The 18,884-nt window shown below is 34.9% G+C and overlaps 2 long non-coding RNA genes across 2 annotated transcripts; one reads left to right on the forward strand and one right to left on the reverse strand.

Moving 5' to 3' along the window:
• The first annotated feature begins 1,183 nt into the window (after positions 1-1,183).
• LOC111638230 lies at positions 1,184-17,962 on the forward strand. The gene is made up of 3 exons (XR_002758827.1): positions 1,184-1,312; positions 8,561-12,073; positions 12,480-17,962. It is a non-coding gene; the product is annotated as an uncharacterized LOC111638230 (long non-coding RNA).
• Positions 3,037-10,347, reverse strand: LOC111638231. Its single transcript, XR_002758828.1, has 3 exons — positions 10,206-10,347; positions 9,945-10,115; positions 3,037-5,185 (listed from the first exon to the last, which is right to left on the reverse strand). It is a non-coding gene; the product is annotated as an uncharacterized LOC111638231 (long non-coding RNA).
• Positions 17,963-18,884: the final 922 nt, after the last annotated feature.

The following is an 18,884-nucleotide window of genomic DNA, read 5'->3' on the forward strand; positions in this document are numbered from 1 at the left end:
TTATAATTTTTTTAAATAATATTTTAAATATTTACTTATCTCTTTTTCAATCTCTAATTTTTCTTAATGAAATTTTTATTTTAATGCTTGCCTTTCAATCATTTTTAAGTAAAATCATTATGAAGGTAAGATTTCATTTATTTAGTAATTATTTTAAAAAATAAATTAGATTTGATAAGGAAAAAGAATTTCATAAAATTAAAAAAGTTTTTATTACATACAGAACATTTTAATTGTAGAACAAAATGCTTCTATTGTAAAAAACTTAGAAAAGTGATCATTTGCAGATAACAATGCACTTATAACTTTTGAAATATATCAAATTATTTTCAATGTTACCTAATATGCTCTGTCAGAAATTTTTTTTCTATGATTCATCAAATAATGTTTTAATTAATTTATACCAACATTGATTTTTTGATAAGAAATCAATTTTATTAGTAAAATAATATCTTAGAGATTCTCAAGTATTGCAAATGACTGTTTTGAGGATTTTTTCAAAATAAAATCCTCAAAACAGTCATTCAGTTCTTTTTAAACAAAATTTATTGACTTAATTTGAATGTAAGATAAAGCCATTGAAATGATTAGAAGTTTTTGTTTTTAGTTTGACTAATTATATTTATTTAACATTGATATACTGCTCTTCTATACATTACTAAAGAATACTGTGAGAAGATCTGTTGATCTTCTCCATAATTATTAGTGTTCTCCTTCAAAATCTGTGTATCACTAAATGCATAATTTTGCATTGCATGTGATTAAAAGTCACCAGATCTAGTGATGATAAATTCAAACTTATGTGCAGACCCCATTACTATATGTAATTATTATTGTTTGATGTACTTCAGTTTGGTATCAATTTCAGAGGCGAGCAAATGATATGGCCACTAAACAGATTTGATTGCATTTTACAATAGTAAATAATTACTGAAAATAAATGACAAATGGAAAATCTTTTGAAAAAATAAATTTATATAAATAGCTGTACATAGTTGAAAAATTTAGAATTTATCAGCTTTCTTAAAGATCAAGATGGGGCTTAACTGAAAATTTATAATGTAAATATTTATATAATATAGTTTTAGTATATAAAATAGTGCAAAAAGCAATATAAGTTTATTTATGATGATTGGTACTAATAAATTTAAAAAGTTATGTTGGTGATGTATAGAAATATAAATATAAATTAAATATGAAGTTCTCTTTATAGGATACCATACTAATTTACAATTGAATAATTACGCACCAACAATGTTATATTCTTCTAATTTTTATCCTGATATTTGGTCTACGCAACCATATTTACCAGGTATGTTCTTATAACCTATTCTTTTTATTTAATTATGTAATTAAGTGTACATAGACCATTATTTTATACTAAAACACTATGCACCAAGAAAGCAAATAAATGATGCATTAATTAACTTGCATAAATTGAGGTATGTAATTGTAAATTGATCTGTGGATTATAGGCAGGAAATTATGATAGAGTTCAATAATCTTATTATATAATATCATATCCTATGTGGAAGCTTTTTATTAATTGAACATGTGTTTCTAAGACATTTAAATTCAAGTTTTTCTCAGAACAGTGTGCAATAGACTTCTATAAAAATATTACCAAACAACAATTTACTTTTTGTCAATGATGGAATTAACAAACTGCAAAATTATTTTGTCCATTGTTTAGTTTAATATTAAACTGGGTCATAGCATCAAAGTGAATTGAAACTCAAAAATTATAACTTGTACAGAATGTATGGATAATTTTTTTCACCACAAGTTAAATTCAGGGTAGGAAAGAAGTCTGTAAACATTCCAATAATCCTTCTATTTTTTATGAATAATGTCAGTTTGCATGGCAAATATTTTTTTGATGGAGAAAATTAGTAACAATACAAGCATTGTTATTTGGCTAAATTGTGCATATCTGAATGGATGGAATTTTTCAATTCCAACAATGTGGAAGGATCTGATTGAAACACAGGAATGTAGAGACGACCATAATCAGAAATAACGAAAATGATTTTCACTGTAGTCTTTTGTATGTCAATGCAACTATTGTTTATTTTTGGAACTCATTTTTCCCCATCAGCAACATGCCAAGCAAACCACTTAACATTCATTAAAAAAAAATGGAAGAATTATCAGAATGATTAAAGTTTTTTATGGACTTTTTGCCCACCTTATCAATCATCTAACTACTGATATACAAGTTAGGATTATGTTATAGCAATAGCAAGAACTTGAAAATTTGTTTCTATACAACAAACCACTTCTTTGTAAATTAACAAATCAGACTTATTCCTTTCAGGAAAAGTTTTAGCTATTAGATTTTGCTATTTAAAGTGTGGAAGTGAAATACATGTTGACTGACAAAGAACATCATACCAAACACAGTATATGGTTGAAAAAAGTATTTTATTTTGCAGAATATGTACAGATTCTTTTGGATCCCAATTCAATAGTAAATATCAACAGCAGACAATGACTATATGTCACAATCAGTGCGTATTTTTGTCTTTCCTGTTATCATTTTATAGTATAACAATGGTTACCTCTGCGATACCAGAGTTTATTATAAATCAGATTAAAAGTAAATAGCGTAAGCTTCACGTGTTTATTTTAGTTAACATGTTAAAAATTATAATAAGTTTAATCATATTTAGATACAGGCCACTGTAATCTGATGACAAAGAATGTGTCAGATCAAGTCTTACCCTCTCCAGCCTGATGCAGTCTTATATGACAGTCAGGATCTTCAGTCTTATGACAGGTGCTGCAAGTGTTGGTAGTAGTGTCCATGCCTGTATAAATAAATTACCATGATGGGAGATGAAGTTGGTGACACATGTAAAGATGCTTATTATGAACTCTTTGATGGACATCTGGGCTGGGATAAAGGAGTGCAAGGTCTCCATCCTTCTCAGAGCCTTGCCAACACTCCTGCCAGGCAATGCAGTAGTGAGTTCTGATCATCAGTTTAACATTTGATATCGAGACTCGTGCCTTACTTGGCCAATGTATCCACCTTCTCATTCCTTTCAATGTCTATGTGTTTTAACCCAGCAAAAATTAATTGAATTATTAAGATTACCTGTCAGATTTAGTTTTTCCCATATCTCATTGGTGAGAAGATTTTTGCTACTATTGTCTTTTTATAGATGCTATTGCAGATTTACTATCTGTACAGATGGTGAAGGAGCTGTTTCTGTTGTGAAAGTTGATCCAACTGATGGCCTCCTTAATGGCTAGCATCTCGGCCTGGAAGTTACTACACAGCTTGTTGATTCTTCTAATTTGATGGTAACAATTCCTATTATTGTATTAGTAAATGAAGGCTGCACTGGCTCCCTCATGGCTTTTGTAGCCATCAGTGTAGATTTTCTTTATCCCTGCGTTTTCATAGTTGATTTCTTTAATAACTGGTATACCTTCTGATTGTAAGATGTCTTTTAGTTGTCTTGTCAATGCAGGCATCTTTGGCATCAATGTACATGGGATGGTGTCCTTGGCAATGGCATCAATAATCAAACAGAAAAGGGACCTCTAAGTCTAAAGGAAGAAAGCTGGCTAGTACCTGTAATTCTTAGTATGATATGAACCAGTAATTCTTAAGATCTTTCTCTGGTTAGAATGGAGTTCTCTTTACCTGTACAAGGTCCATCCTATGACTCCAAACTGATGCTGCATAGGAGACGATCTGGATGATGGCTCCATTAAAGATGGTCAGCAGAGCCTCACCAGAAAGACCCCAGACCACCTTCGAAATCCAGGCAAACAAGTTTCCTATCTTGTCTTTTAGATACTTGATGTAGTCATTCCAAGTTAGTTTATTATCTATGATAACTCCAAGGTATTTCAAGTTGTTGATGTTAATATTTTTATCGTCCATTTTTATTGAAGGGAGTCTTTTATCTGCTTTAAATTTTATAAAGATAGTGTTGGTAGTCTTGACAGGATTAAACTCTATTATTATTTCCCCAATTATGGATTTGATTAAGTAGCCTGTTTACCTTTCTCTCTAATTCCAGTCTGCATTGTGCCAAGCAGAGGAGTATCAGATCATCGGCATATACTGTGATGTTTTTGTTATTTAAGGAAGTTTTGGTTTAGTAGGTCATCTAGCAGGATGTTCCAGTAGAGCAGGCTGGAATAGGATCCTTGTGGACAGCCAGTTGTAACTTTTTTTTTTATGCGGTATCTCTATAATTTAAGATGGCTTTTCTGTTAGTGAAATAATCGAGTACTAACCTGTAAAAATTGGCAGACAGTTAAGGGTTTCTAATCTGTTGTGGATAAGGGACCACCAAGCGTTGTCGAATGCCCCTTTAATATCCAAGCTTATTGCTATTGTCCAAGCTTATTGCTTTGTTTTTGTTTTCACTGATTTCCTTTACTACCTTGTAGATGGCATCTTCTGCACCGACACCTTTTTTGAAACTATATTACCTTGGGTTAAGCAGATGATGGGCACTAAGCCAGTTGGTAAGATGTCTGGTAATAAATAAGGCAGTCTAACACTTTTCCTAAGATTTGGTAAGAGGCAGATAGGATGGTAGCTCTTGATGGAGTCATGAGGCTTGTTGTTTCCTTTGTAGATAGGTACTACATCAGCAACTTTCCATTCACTTGGGTAAATACCGAATGTGATCTTTACAACTACTGTCTCACAGAGGATGGTTGGGAGCCTAGAATGTATATTATTGATGATCTCTATGGTTAGCTTATCATTTTTAAACTTATAGCCCAATCTATTTTATTATTAGTGAACTTAGGGTCGTTTGTGCCATTGGAATGGTATTTGACATTACTCCTTATGCTCCTTTGACTAAGATTGTCTTGATCCCGGTTGTCATCCTTGAAAAACTCCAACAGTAGGCTGACACAGTCCTGGTGTTCATAGTATGGGTACCATCCTTGTTCTTGAAATCTGTTAATTATAACTTATTTTCTGGTTCAGAACTTTCTCCAGCTTTTAAGTTTTGTGGTCCTTGCATGCCTTTTGTTCTTCTATATATTCCCACTTTAGTTCATCAGAATGGCAAGTTTGATACCTTCTTCTCTCCTTGCGCCACCATTTCACAAAATCCTTTCATTCTGTTTGTACCTGGGAATAAATTTATTAAGTGTGTTGATAAACCTGTTGATCTCATCTTCGGCATGGAGACTATCTGGGATGCTGTTGAAGTTAAAGTTTTGATTAGTGATATTTTGGGTAATTCAGCTCCAGTTAGCAAGCTTATATTATACTAATATTGTCACTTATATAAAAGTCAGATAGGTTGTATTTTAGATACCTTTCGATCAGATAGCAAATTTGGCACATACTTCCCAGTCATGGATATGTCTTAAGGCTAAATGATTGCATATAGTTAGATTTACATTGGATGTCCTATTAGAACTTCCAAAAGTAAGTGATGTCCAGGCTCATTGAGTATAAACAAGTCTTTCTCATTAATGAAGTTTTCAACTGCCTCACCTCTGTCGTCAATCTCCTCGTCAAACCAAAGGTATGCATGAGCATTCAGGTCACCTGCTATCAATCTTGTGAGCGTTCTTACAAGTGTCCACTATGTCATCTAGGTCCTCCAATATGTTCTGAATATTGGCTTCCATTGGGATGTAGATACTGCCTATTATCCATTTATATTTGTTGTTAGAAATCTTGATAAATGTCTGGAATTGATTACTGTATTTAGTTAGTAAGGTAGGTATTACCAATGATAATATTACTATCATTGTCCAAGGCACTATGTCCTCGCAATGGTATAGCTTTTTCATCTTGATTGACCATCCGAGTGGGAAGCTGCTTCTTTGATAAGGTTCCTGTATGATCAGAACATTCGCATCGCCGTAGGCACAGGCAATAAGTTAGGAGACAGCCACAACTCCCCTCTCAAGGTTAACTTGCACTATGTTGATTTTAGTCTCTGGGTAGGGTGATGTAGGCTGCTGTTTTGGTGGAAGCTGTGGTTATCCATAGTTGATTCTAGAGGCAATAGATTTGATAATCTTCTGTCTTTTGGTGCAAGTGGGATGGTTGGCCTTGTGGGCAAATGTAGCTGCTTTACTCCTGATTCAGTTTATGCAGTTTGGGGCTGTACTTTTGTTTTTACACTCTGAGAACCTGTGGTTGCCACCACAGTGGTTAAAATAATTCAGTTCACTGATACACTCCCTGGCAAAATGGCCGTACCTTCAACACTTAAAACACTATTATATTGTAATGTTCTTCGACAGAGCAGTGAACCTAGTCGACATTTACCTTCTTCTTCAGTAGCATTCTTCAGAGCTTCGGCAATATTTTGCATATCCAGTTTCTCCCCCCATTTATTTTTAATACTTATCATATATCTGCACAGATAAGACAATAGTTGAATCATGAAAAAAGACCCCCAAAATCTAGGGTCATCTTATAGGATAGATAAAAATTTATATAAATTAAAATCATTATAAAAAACAGAAAAACCATAATTATTTATTAGTAGAGAGTAGGGTATGTCCACAAAATAGAATAGACCATATGAAGTTTTTGTGAATAGTCAAGGTCATCACCTGAATTCTCAAAACAGTATGAATGTTTGCAGCAATCACAAGGCAGTGCTGCCAGATGCAATAACATAAAATTTGAAGTTCTTTCAAAAAATTATAAATAGGACGTAATTCCGTATACGCTATATAGTGTTATTATCCAGACGATGATCGCTGATCTAAACTAAATTCATAGGCCATTGATAGTTTGGGGGTCATATTATAGGACAGATTTATGCTAAAACTATAAAACTTTGATGAAAATTTACACCTCGTCTTATCTGCACAGATATAGAAGAATTAAAGAAGGAAATACCGTATATCCTCTTCATATTGGCTTGAAAGATTATTGTTCTGTTGGAATAGAGAAATCCAACGTTGTCGAAAGCCTAAGTGTGATGGCACATTATAAATGGCTATCTTTGATAAAATCATCTTTGGCTCTCTGGCTGATAGGTTCTGAATATTATTTATTTCTTGTATTAAATCTTTACCTCTATCTTTGCCCTCCACTTCCACCAGAAGGCTACAGTTCCTAATCTTATGCACTTTGGTTATTCCTATCTTCAGACTACTTGGGTTCGGGTTTTCTTTTATTTTCTTTGATGGTTTCTGCATCATCTTTGTCATCTGAGCTTTCTATTATTATGATTGCACCTGGCCTGGAAGAAGAGTTAAGACTTACTTTTAACTTATCAGCAAATGTCTGTACAGGTTGTTTCAGTATAGAGTTCTCCAGTAGTTTGTCAAGCTTCTGGATTATCTACGAGTTCAGTATCCTTTGTCTTATGAGTCTTGTCGAAGACTTCAATCATCCGGTTGAGAAAAAAATCTAGGATGCACTGAGAGTGTATTCTTGCACCAAATTTCAAGTTTGGGTTATCCTCTATATATTTTTTGAGTTCATCTTTGATGGGGAACAGTTTTGCCCTACTTACCTCTAAAGGTCCTGACCTGTAGGTACAGTTCTGTCACCACACATAGTAGGAAGTAAGGAAAAAGGGATAGTACATAGGGTTAGCAGTACATAAATGACAGTAAAAACTGCCATTTATCTGCTGCTTTTAGCACCCCAGAGATGGGGCAACAGGACCACCACAGGTAGGCAAGCAGCAAGAGTCAAATAGATTGTGCAATCATCTAAATAGCATAGTGTCGGACAACACTAAAAAAATTAGAGCAAAATAAAGACTCGAGAAAGCTTTGGAATAGCTTCAAAAGTCACACACACACACACACACACACACAAAACGCTTAGGGACTCGGCTCCAGGAAAAATATCAGGGAGAGTGATACATAGTGAAATAGGATATAGGTAAAAATGAAATATCCAGGATATACAGAACTTTGTACAATTTTGGTGGGAGGCCACATGGAACTTGCTCGGACTGATGGTTCATTGTCATCTTCCTTTGGTTATCCTTTATACCTACTTGATACTCCTTTTATCTATGATATGTAACTATGATAAAATTCCAGTTCCTATCAGACTAGCACTGTTCCTCCAGTCTAGCTGCTCTTGATGATGAGGAACACAGTCTTTCATATCTGTCCACTCTGAGGTCCAGTCCAAAGAATGACCCACGTCCTCTCACTTGTACCCTCAAGCCCTCTTTTTTTGTACTTCCATGAATCGGTCCTCACCACCCAAGGGAAGAGAGTTAGAAAAGAAAGTTCTAGAAGCGAGAAGGAACAAAGAACATAGTTTTTAGAATATTTCCCTTTGATTAAATTAATATATAACTTACAATGGCATACTGGAACTGGAATGGCATACTTTCCACAAAAGGAAACATTTTATAAAATTTGTTTGCCATAGTATTTCAAAAATTTCAAGACTAATTTCTGATTGTATTTATATATAATTCTGCCAGTCTTGAAGCAATACAATTTTAATTAAAAATAAAAAATTCTGTATTGAAGAGCACAAAGAATAACTCTTGACTTGCACAATCAAAGATGGATTAGTTTAATTTAATAAAGCTATATTTAATAGTAATATATAAATTTTTTTAAACTTTAGTATCTCCAGATAGTACTCCCGATACAAGTCCAAGAAATTCTCCATTGTCGAACCTTTCAGACAATAAAGAAGACACTTTTGGTTCAGGTGAATTATTTATAAATATTTATGAATGTTTCATTTATAGGAGCAGTATCTGCTTCATTAGATTTAATATTTTGTTACTGTATCATTGATTTCAAATATTAAAAAATTAAAATTACAATATCATATAATCATAATTTTAAGAATTAAATCCACATATTATTTAAATAATAAAATTTACATAACTTATACACAGGGTGCTTCTATATTATTGCCAGGGTTTCCATGTCCTATAATTTTCCAACTAGAAACAAAAAATTACACTTCATATTCTGTAAGGATTTATTACATCTAGAATAATAATAATATGTCACTCTGGCAATTTGCAGTGAGTTAATATAGAGGTTACAGAATTAGTCTATCATTCCAAATCCCACAATCAAAAAAACAAAACCTTCAGCATCCAGTAACGAAATAGGCACAGAATAAACTCAGTCTTTTAGTGTTAATAATTTGTCAGTCTTCTGGCATTAGACTATTGGATCAGAAAACCCTTTAGTTATGATAATTTACCATTCCTGGTAAGCAAAGCATTGCTTCATCTCCAAAGGTAATTATCATCACCTTTGAGTTTTAGTAAAAAATTTCTGGAAAAATTGGAAACAGCAGGGTTCATCATCCAGCTATAGTCATTTGTGGTATACCTAATTGCAAAGAAACTTGTCTAGTTTGATAAAGTATTTCCTGGAATCATTCTAATCTTTATTCTCCTTTTTGATGCTAAACACTACTGTCTCTTGAACTTGCTTTAACCAATATCAGCATTACCTGAAGATGGCTCTGTTCCATAGGTCTGTGATAACATGCACTTGTATTTTGAAAAACCAAATTGCACACATTGCTTTCTCTTGAACAGTTACCATTTTGACGTATGATGTCATATACTCATTGCATTATTGTCGGAGAAATAAAACTGAGTTAAACTTTCACATTCTGTAAGCAGTTTTATTTTGTTGTTTCAGTTGTAAAATTATAGGATATAAAATTGCCAACAATAATTTGGATTCACCCTATATATAATTTGAAATGAATTTATTGAAATATTATTTGATAACTAAATTTTGTTAAATTTTTCTTATTCAAGAAATTGTATAAAACCTTTCCATGGATACTGATTGCAGCACCACTTATGCAATTTTACTCTAATAAATATAAATTTTAAGGAAAAACTGAATTTGGCAATTTATTCTTTCTATTCAATTTCAAATAATAATACAAATGTTTTGTTATTAATTATTGTGTTTAAAAATAAATAAATCTCAAATTTATCATAATCATTATTAGATGCTATTATACTTACATATTTATGTATTGGAGTTGTTCCGCTTTGTTGTTCTTACAAAATGTTGAACAACCTTATCCCTAGTGCTGGCCAGTCCACATCTCACTTTAATTTCCAATGCACCTTGGTGAAAGATTCATATCAAATGTATTCAGACAGTACATACACTTTAGAGTTGGCTGGCAATTACTGAAAGAAAGTTTGTTTATTACAATTGATATGTAGTGTTTGATATTTCACCACCTTGCAGTATGTGTTTTATAATTTTACATTATCTACCTTACAATTTATCATATTCCAGGAGTCCAATGTCTGCCAGCAGTTTGACATCTTCAGATTGGTACCTTCAGATAGTCCTTTTTGTTTATTATCCTAGGATACTCTGCTCTACTGTGGTCCACATATCTTTTTGTTGTCACATTTAATTAAATGGATGACCAGTCTATTTCTTTCTAATTCCAATTGACTTCTAGTATGCAGATAAGTGGGGGGTAGACGTGGTGTACTTAGGCTCCTTTTTTGATTGTCACATCAGCATTCTGTCTACTAAATTGTGAGGTTTTTGTTTATGTTTAGTTAGCTGTTGCCAAGAGGATCATTTTGAGGTATATTTTGTTTATTCTGGAATATTATATATTAAGTTATGTGTGTTTTTGTACCGCATGTAACCGTCTGTTATCTTTTTTTTTAACATTAAATGTGTTATACTGTTGAATAGCGAGCATTCTGCTGTTCTCAGCAGTACTTTTCTTTTTTGTTTACAGGTATTTTCCCTCAGTTAAGGTCGTTTCAGTTTCTGCATTTTGCGGGCTTGGATCAGGCCATTCGCTGTGTTCTGAGGGCCAATCGGATATTGTCACGCTTAGAGTGTATTAGTCACTCTTCAGTGTTAATTCGGTAATTCTATGGCTATCATTTATCAGGTTATTGATGGTTTTTCTAGACTGTTAGCCAGTAGTCTTTGTTTCCACTCTTTACTCGAACCTAATTCGAGTTACTCCAAAAGCACCTAATTCGGTTTTTGCCGGCTGGTATTGTATATTTGGTAGTGTATATTGGCTAATGTTGTCTGGTGATTTGGTGATCATATAATGGATAGACAAGATATCATATCCAATAGACTAGATACTATCATGGAGGCACTCCCAGCCAAAGCACATGGGTCTATCACCATAAAACGGAAGAAGGAAGTAAGGCAAGTGGCACTAGACATTCATGCAGCTGCCAACAATTTATACGGAATTGTTTTTGCACTGCAAATTAAGGAGTTGGCCACAACCTACAGTTTGCTGACATTGCTAGGTTAGGCTCAGTGAGGGGAAGTAACACAACCATGATGATAGATGAATCTTTAGCTCATAGCAAATCCAATGAGAGGCTATGCGAGCTTATTCTAGAGCCCGTGGCCACCGCCAGTGGGAAGAAAATATGTCCAGAGGAGGTTATGAACATGCTGCAAGACAATATAAGTCCTTCCTTGCTCAACATTGGAGTGAGGAACATTACCCCTACAGCAAGTAGAAATGCTAAAATAAAGCTGAACTCAGAAAAAGATTATGACAATATGAAAAATGCAATAGAAACGCTACCAGATGTAAGTGGGAAAGTGAAGATTACTAACCCTAAAAAAAGAATCCAAGGGTGATCATACTGAATGTTCCTAAAGATAAGGATCAGAACGAGTTCCTTACAAAGTTATATGACCAAAACGTTCAGATCAAGGAAAAGTTCTCGTTGGAAAGCTTCCAGAAGGAAACGAGAATTAAAAGTGCTATAAACTCAAAGAAAAAGGATGACTATAGACATGTTATAGTAAGCGTAATGTAACTCCAACAGTTCGGAATACCCTAATTAATATAAAGAGAGTATGTTATGAATGGGGCACACTTGTAGTGGACAATTATATTCCCGTCCTAAGATGCTACAGGTGCACTGGTTTTGGCCACAAGGTTGTGGCTCACAGGAGCAGTCACTGCATGAAAAGACTGTTAATTATTGTACATTTATATTGTTAATTATTGTACAGCGATATCTGGCAACACTGGCAAAAGGGTTCTGTCGTCAGAGGTTCGTCAATTTGAAACGTTGTAAAATAAGATCCGCTAGTCAGTAAAGTTAAGTAATAAAAGAACAAAAGAAAACGAAAGGTAATGCTTCATTTTTTGTCTTAACATGGTAGCAGAGCGTGGTTAAAAAGAAAAAAGAACGAAAAAAAACAAGAAGCGAAAAGAGTTAAATAATTAAAGAAAACAAAGAAAGAGCACACGTGGTAATGGCGGCGAAGAATAGTGATATCAATATACCAATATTTGATGGAGCAGATTACAGTAACTGGAAATTACGTATGTTTAAGTTTTTACAGTTCAAAAAGTGTAAAGATGTAGTACCATTCCTGGTAAGCAAAGCATTGCTTCATCTCCAAAGGTAATTATCATCACCTTTGAGTTTTAGTAAAAAATTTCTGGAAAAATTGGAAACAGCAGGGTTCATCATCCAGCTATAGTCANGCTAGTCAGTAAAGTTAAGTAATAAAAGAACAAAAGAAAACGAAAGGTAATGCTTCATTTTTTGTCTTAACAAAGACAAATACAATGACTGCCCATATTGCAAGGAAGAACCAAATGTACAAATTGTATAAAAGCTAATAAAACCAGGTGGAGGAAAGGAAGCACGCAACAAACCATAATGCATTTTCTATCTGGTTGCTGCTGTTTCTCCTTCATGGCTGTTACTAGTAACACGTTAAAAATACTACAAATTAATACACAAAAGAGTAAAGCAGCCTCCTCCCTGGTGATGAAGATGGCTAACAACCTGGATGTAGATATTATTCTCATCCAGGAGCCGTATATGGTTGGAAATTTGATTACTCACTTTTGAAAGTGACAAATCCTGAATAAAGAAAAAAAAAACCAAAGGCCCACAGTGGTGTCATTATTAGACGTTGATGTGGTTATGATTCCAGAGTTGAGCTCGAATTGTATTACTATGGCTGCCATAAACTCAGATACCATCAATTACATAATCTGCATTTACTTCTCCCCTTTTGATTCAAACGAGGAGTGTATTGAGGAGCTCAGTAATGTCATCCACTCCCTTGATAGTGAAAACTTTATAATTGCAGGGGATGCAAATACGAAATCCCCACTTTGGTTCCACAAGCATGAGGACCACTGTGGGAGGTTAAGTGACTTAATGGATGAAAAGGATTGCATTTCACTCAATACAACAGACCATCCAACCTTTTTTACTATCAGGGCCAAAGGGTGGACAGATGTCTGCCTGGCCTCTACTGCAATTGGTAGTTATATTGAGAACTGTGAGACACTTAGCAATGGTTGCTAGCAGAAATAATTGTATGTTCTGACCACTATAAAGAACGGAGTACAGATCAACTCTATAAATGATAACCTTCATCGGCAAATTAGAAACTGGGAAACCTTTAGATATCTCTTTGCAGCTTACTGGAGAGATTACAACATCCGCCCTCTTAAGAGTCCGGTGGACATTGACCAATAAGTAGGCTACATGACCAATTCGATGGTTAGGGCAGCTAACAACTCAGTGACCTATAAGACCAAGAAAACGAGAACACACTGGTGGAACAATGAACTGGAAAAAATGAAATATGAAATCAGAAAGCTTCATAGGCATTGGCAAAAGCCTGGAAATAATGAAAGGAAAGAGCAGAAGAGAGTAGCCTATGATAAAAGCCTTAAAGCATACAAAAATGCAATAAACCATGCAAGGACAAAGGCATGGAAGGAATTCTGTACCAGGTCCTGCACAGATCCCTGGTCTCAGTCATACCAGATTGTCTTTAGGGGCAACAAGAAAACCACAATTCCTAACCTTACTAATAAAAATGGTACTAGCACCTATGACATCATAACCACCATTTCCCCGAGGATAATCCAGATAAAGATCTTAAGGTGCATGAAGAGGTAAGAGCAACCATCTCTGTTCCCCAGAATAATGGGGATGACAGTTGGTTCACTTTTCGAGAAGTGGAATGTATGGTAAACACCATGGCCAATAAGAAAGCTCCAGGTAGCGATAATATAACAAAGGAAATGGTGAAAGCAGCTTTCCAGGAGATTCCAGTTGCCTTCATTTTGCTGTACAATGCCTGCTTACACTGTGGCTACTCCCCAGACCTCTGGAAGAAGGCAAATGTCAAATTTATACTGAAAGTTGACAGCCCATCCACTGAGAACAATTATAGGTCTATCAGCCTGCTGCCAACTATGGGGAGTGTTGGATGGCCTTCTAGTAGATAGGATAAACTGGTATCTGACTAAGAAAAATCTACAATACAAGAACCAATACGGGTTCCAACCTGGCTGCTTGACAATCCACGCTATCCAGGGTTTTAAGGACTTTATAGAGCATGGATAGGCATGTACTGCTAATAAGTATGGATTTTAAAAAGGCTTTTGATAACCTATGGTGGCCTACGATAATGCATAGGTTGCACCAGATCAATTGCCCCAACAATATATATAAATTGTGCAACAGCTACTTGGAAAACAGAACAGTAGGATATTATTCTTCTCCACCTTGAATGTGCTTGAGTATTACCAGGGGATGCCCACAGGGTTCCAGAAGCAGCCCAGGGCTGTGGAACATGGTCTACAATGATCTGCTTAACAGCATTGAATCGGACCTGGACGTCAAGGCTCAAGGTTTTGCAGATGACACATCAGAATAATGACACTTTACAAAAGTAAGCCAATGAGATCCTTAACATAATTAGTGGCTGGAGTGAGAGAAACAAACTCCCTATCAATTATGATAAATGTGAGGCCCTGGTGTGCATGAAAAGATCCAAGAAGAAACAACTGCAATGCTCATTTGCTCTGTATCTAGACAACAATAAACTAAAGATTGTGCCTTGCCTCAAATACTTAGAGTTGGGTCTAGGTAAACACCTAAGTTGGAAATTCCATATTATGGAGATACGTAAAAAAGTCCAGCAGAGAGTCAACCTTTATAATTATATAGCCAGGAACACCTGGGGGCTAAGCAGTGAAAACTGCAAATTGATTTATAGAGGGGTTATTGAGCCTGCTATTCTGTATGCAGCCCAGATCTGGCGCAATAAAGCAACTGCAGTTCACAATAAGAGAAAACTGTTTGCGGTACAGAGGAGAGCGGCCATAAGAATTTGCAGGGCGTACTGCACAACCCCCACTGATGCATTATTGATAATAGCAAACCTGGTTCCCATACACCTGAGAATAAAAGAAATGGTATGGAACTGGACAATAATGAATATGAACCATCAGAACATCACCACCGAGGAAATCCACACCCTCTGTAACAAGGGAATGCTACCACCAAACAGTGCAAACTTAATAACCTCCATTATTGAATATAATTTGTATAGCTATATCACAGGCTCCCCTCTGGATAAGCACCCAGGGGATAATGGCAACTATACAATAAACATCAACAATCACCATAATAGGGAAATGAGGGAAAACTGGAGTACTTACACAGATGGTTCCAGCAATGATAATGGTACTGGTGCAGCCTTTGTTATTTATGATAATGACCATGTTATTAAGTACCAGCAATATTTCCGGCTCCATAGGCACTGTACCAATAACCAAGCAGAGCTTTTAGTGGTCCACAAAGCACTCAGTGTCATAACTAAAAACAAAGGTGTCTACAAGGGAACATTGCCGTATATACCGACAGTAGGTATGTTTTAAATATTCTCTCTAACAACAACAGATGCACTAAGACTGGGCTAGAGGTGAGAAATATTGCCAGGAACCTGAGTAGGTTTACCCAGATCAGTTTTAACTGGGTGACTGAGCATACAGGCAGTGAGCATGCAGATGCCCTTGCCAAAAAAGTTACCTCTATGAACATCTCCTCATTCTCTAAAATTCCAGCAACTCATGTCAAAAAAAACCATCAGAAATTGCATCATGGAGGAATGGCAGAAAGAATGGACTGCATTAACAACTGGAAGACCTGCTTTTAAATTCCTACTTCCATTCCTACCATCCATCCTTAAGAGATAGACTTACAGACACTTCATCCCTACTCATGCAATCACTCAGTGCCTCACAGGCCATGACAACTTTCCCTCCTACCTAGCTAGGTTTAAGAAAATTAGCAACGACAGATGTGACTGCGATGGTACCACTGTGGGGGACGCCCTCCACTATGATAGCCAGCGGGAAGAACTTATTTACCACTGCCTACAAAAGGGTCAAAGTTGGCCCCCTGGTCTCACTACCCTTTGTAAAGACCAGGAGACTTTAGAGAAGTTTGCCAAATTTGTGAACACTTGTAATCTATTCAAATATACAACCCATCTGAACTCAGGCCCAACAGACAACACTGGAACTGGAACTTCCATCCCATAGTTGATATTGCTAATTGTGTCAGTCATGGAGGACTGGTTTCATTGGGAATACCTACTGTAAACACGCCAATGTATGTTGTGGTATTAATGCTTAAGGGTTGCTGCAAATTGTTTAGTGTCAGTGTTGGTCTGTTGTTATATACCACTGGCAAGTAATGTTTTATATCATTGATTGTATGTTTCGTATCATCTTGCCGAAAGGCACGCTGTAATTAATACCTTGTACAACTGTTACTTGTAACTATTTATGACGCTTGTCAGTTTTGGGATCTCAAACTATTCTTTTCCTTCCACTCTTTCCATACCCATTTCACCTCTCTCCCCAACCCACTCCTTCCTCCCCTATCCGTACCCTACATTTCCCCTTCTTTCTTTTAATTCACTGGCTAAGTCCCAGAGGATAGCCAACTATCTTTACCTGTAAGTATGCAGATAAGTAACTTGTTTTCATATTGGAATATATCCTGTTTAATAAGTAATTGATTTCCATGGTAACTATTGTGATTCAAAAATACAAATCTACAAAAAATTCATAAAGGCCAAATGTAAAAATATCTTGTGAGACATACCTCTAGATTGCTTACAAACTTGACAGGAACACATATATACAGCAGATTGTATTACCCGTATATATCTCTCTAGACAAACACTAGAAATATTACATTTACGATACTATAATCCAGTTCTATGTTAATTACAACATTATGAAACTTTCATAAACTATCAATATGTTTTTGAAATTGACTTACACTACCTCAACATACATCTTAAAGAAAATAAACCTCTGAGAACACTTTCTCTACCAAAATCAATTACTGAAGCGATTCCAATGAGAGACAGGAAATATATTAATCTTAAGATACTGTGATCAGCAATAAAGTTTAAATATACTATACTAGAATTAGACAACTGAAACATACACTAAGAAAATTTAAAAATTAAGAAGAAAAGACTCATTTAGAAGACATAAATGGAAGAACTAAGAACATATGTCGGTTTGAAGCCAATAAACATAACAAGTTAGTAGAAAAATTCCAATTCCCGATATAGAGGAGAAAATCTTTGGTTCTAAATAAAACAAGTTATGATCCCTGATAGTATCATAGAAACAATATGTAAAGGCCTTGACTTTAATGGCCCTAATAGATGGGAGGTTCTAAATATAATACCTAATTTAGATCGTATATGCAATAACTTAATCGAAATAGAATCTGGAATTTTTAAAATGAACATAAGCAATAAGATTAAACAATATATCAAAAGAAAAAATGGGAAAACAATCAAAAAATAAAAACTACCACCAGTACAAAAATGAAATTGAAAGATTACATAATTTCCTAAAGGACAATCAATTTTGTTGTTTGTTGTTAAGTTCCATCGAGTCGTCGTCGACTCCTGGTGACTTCATGGACAAGTCTTCTCCATCTTGATCTTTCCCTTGTTGTCTCTCGTAGCTCATCCAGCTTCATTTCTGTGACTTTTTCTATTTCTTCTATCCATCTTATCCGTTGCCTTCCCCTCTTCCTTCTACCTTCCACTTTTCCCAGCATAATAGTCTTCTCTAGGGAAACTTCTTTACGCATCACATGTCCAAAGTAGGTCAATTTTTGTTTTAAGATTCTTGACTCTAAGGAGAAGCTTGGCTTAATTTTTTCTAAAANATCTATCGTAGGATAAATGTACTATGCCAGAAACCTTCGCGGGAGTATATTAAACAACTTCCCAAAGTTTCACGGCAATCGGATAAACGGTGTGGGAATGCATGAAGGACATAGGACAGACACACAGACATACATTCATTTTTATATATAGATTATTTAGATATTACAATAAAAAAGAAATGGAAAAGAACTTGAATTTGAACCTTTTAAAGTCTTGCTCAATTAATGCTATTGTGAAATATAACTCAAACATACCATTGTATATAATACAAAATATTTTTAATATGGAATATACTAAGATAAAAACTAGAACTAGTAAAGATACTGTTGAAAAGTTGTACATGTAACCTTTAGAACTTAGTATTGTCATGCCCTCTACTCTATGGTCCACGCCATGTTCAAACTAGTGAAAATCCTGTCAAGCAGCACATGGCATTCCTACCTTCATTTTCTTTGTGTTTACCTTTGACTAGAACCTACATAGATTCACATCCTTACGAGCTAGCAGAGCGTGGTTAGGTTTAATGATCGAGGTACAAGGTCTGTTCAAAAAGTATCGGACCTTTGGTCGGCAAAAATAAATTTATTGACTTTGAGGTATAAAACCCTAATCCCCTTCAAAGTAGTCTTCTTGGTAATATATACACTTCTCCCAGCGTTCCTGCCATTTATATATGGGGATCTAAAGAATAGGGTTACACAACTATAGAAACTTAGTAAAACAGAAAAAGAGTTTATTTTAAATGGAGATAATGAATGCATTCCAAGAATGAATATACAACTAAAGACGCATAAAATAGACGGAAAAGTCAGACCTATAATTGATTTTAAATATGCTACATTGTATAGTTTAGAAAAATGTTTAAAACAAAAACTTAAAACATATCAAAATTCTAGATTTCTATTCACACACAG

This window comes from Centruroides sculpturatus, unplaced genomic scaffold, assembly GCF_000671375.1.
Source record: "Centruroides sculpturatus isolate CEXI.00-Female unplaced genomic scaffold, Cexi_2.0 scaffold1253, whole genome shotgun sequence".
Lineage (NCBI taxonomy): Eukaryota > Metazoa > Arthropoda > Arachnida > Scorpiones > Buthidae > Centruroides > Centruroides sculpturatus.